At 40.7% G+C, this 2,383-nt stretch overlaps 1 pseudogene; it reads left to right on the top strand.

Annotated features, from left to right (window-relative positions):
• The first annotated feature begins 356 nt into the window (after nucleotides 1-356).
• LOC111743365 lies at nucleotides 357-475 on the top strand (annotated as a pseudogene).
• Nucleotides 476-2,383: the final 1,908 nt, after the last annotated feature.

Genomic DNA, 2,383 nt, shown 5'->3' with positions numbered 1-2,383 from the left:
TGAAACGGTCTACCACAGATTCCATCTGAAGAGAAGTAACCAGCCTTATCTGGCACAAGTTGGGGATTTAATGCAGGTTCTGAATTGTTCGACTGACTGGAGAATTCTAGGAGTCAGGCGGCTGGCCCGTAACACAGAGTCTTGAACAGATCCTAAAGGCAGAGTGAAGTCACATGAGCAGGAGGCCGAAACGCCCGTGCATCGGCTCTGAAAGCATGGCCTTCTCTCCGGGAACCCACACTTAGGGCTTTAAAACGAATTTCCTGGGACAAGTTGTCTGATGAAGAAAAATTTTATATTCGGTTTATAGATGGTTCCACATGATATACTAGGAATACCTAAAAGTGGATGAGTCAGTCTCCAGCCATGCCACCCTGAGCAAGCCTGATCTTGTCTGATCTCAGAAACTAAGCAGAGTCGGGCCTGGTTAGTACTTGGATGGGAGACCACCTAGGAAGACCAGGTGCTGTAGACCAGGACCTTGTAAGCTGACAAGGTCCTTGCAATCTGTGAGGTCAACCGAGGGTTGCCTTGCCTAAAAATTAAATATTTAATCCATTTAAAAAATAAAAGTGGATGATTCTAACATTGTCCGCATTCGGGCATGACATAGAACACGAGTGAAGGGAAGTTTTTCAGGGGTTGACCTTTGAGGAGTGAACATGGTGGTCTGCTTTTACTGGAAGAAGAAGTAGAGAAATATTATGTTCACAGTGACTTTTGAGTAGTGGCTAGTGACTTGGCTGAGTGGTCACGGACTTGAGAAGAAAAATATTGGAGAACTAGTAGCAAAGAGGCTCGGGGCACACCTCATGGAATGACTGCAAAGTGTGAAGATATTTTTGTTCTGTGTAATGTCTACCAAATGACAACCACAGCAGACAAGGCTCTCGGTAATCACGTGGACAAGACAGCTCTTTGCCCAGCCATCCCACTCATTGCTTAAAAGGGCTGATGAAGCAAGTGGTCATAGAGGCAGGCTTGGAGATTATTCATGGGCTCAACAACACGGGCCTCAACTCACTGTGGATGATGTGGCTGTAAGTACTGGTGAGTACCCAACACATCAACAACAGAAAGTGACACTGAGCCACCAATATGGTAATATTTCCCAAGCAAACAAGCCAGCCACCTGGTGACAGTTTGATTATATTCAATCACTTCTATCACAGAAGGGGAAGCAATTTGTTCTTTTTGGAATAGACACTTATTCTGGAGATGGATTTGCCTTCACTGCCAATAATAATCCTGCCAAAAACACCATTCATTTTGGAGATTGCTCTACTCGCTGTTAGGAATTTTCCCACAGTATTGCTTCTGAATAAGAAAAAAGGTTTTAGGGCAAATGAAGTGTAACAGTTGGCTTATGCCCATGAATTCATGGTTCCTACCGTATACCCTACTCCCTGCCTGATGAAATGGTGGCATGCGCTTCTGCAGACTCAGATAAAACAGCCTGCAAGTCTCTCAGGTTACATCTTGCATTGTCTTCAGGACTCACTCTTCATATTGTGAAAGCTAATGAAATACAACTTTGGCCTCTGATGATTTAGAGCTCTTTATTCTCCGGGAAGAAATGTTCTCACTAGGGGACAACGCCAAGGGGAAATGACACTGTATTTCTTAACAATCCTTTTCCTTAATGGTAAAGTTTGCCAATGAAGGAAACTGCATGAGATTCTGAAGGCAGGAAAGGAGCAGAGTCTATGATCCTATGAGAGTGCTTGTACCCATTTTAGGAGTATTTATTCACTGTGAGTTCTCAAATTCCTCAGTTTACTAATTTTGCTTTGAATCCAGCATCCAATAAATATACTGCGACATTTTATTTGACCACATTTGGATATTTCACATTTTTAAAGTTTACTGATTTGTTTCACTAATTTTGATTGTTATTCAAAGTTATGAGACCCACATACCAGCATTCTAGTTCCTTGTTTGCAGTTACTTTATTGGCTGTCTCTACAAAAAGTAGTATTACCAATATAAAAAAAATAACCTGTCAAAATACAAAATCATCTTCTTTCATTGAAAACCACCCATTTTCTATGTCTTCAGCAGCACCCATAATCTATTAAAATCTAAAATATTATAAGAGGCCCAGTTCAAATTCTACTTCTCCCATGAAAATTTTGCCTACCAAGGTTGGTTTTTTTCTGTTTTTTTTTTTTTTTGATGTATGATGCAATACAGTGGTTACATTTTTCCCAAAACATCTGGAGTACAAGCTATACCATTGAGAAGGCAGCTGAATCAGATGTCGCCTATGAGATTTGATAGAAAGAACCGGGTCCAGCATTTCTTTTTGAGAACTTCTTAAATTTTATCCTATTTTCCACATTGACAAATTTATGGGGAAAAAAAATTGTAGAGATTGACTAGC

The sequence above is a fragment of the Pteropus vampyrus genome, unplaced genomic scaffold, assembly GCF_000151845.1.
Source record: "Pteropus vampyrus isolate Shadow unplaced genomic scaffold, Pvam_2.0 Scaffold112, whole genome shotgun sequence".
Classification (NCBI taxonomy): Eukaryota; Metazoa; Chordata; class Mammalia; order Chiroptera; family Pteropodidae; genus Pteropus; species Pteropus vampyrus.
This window is presented reverse-complemented; position numbering and strand designations above follow the sequence as displayed.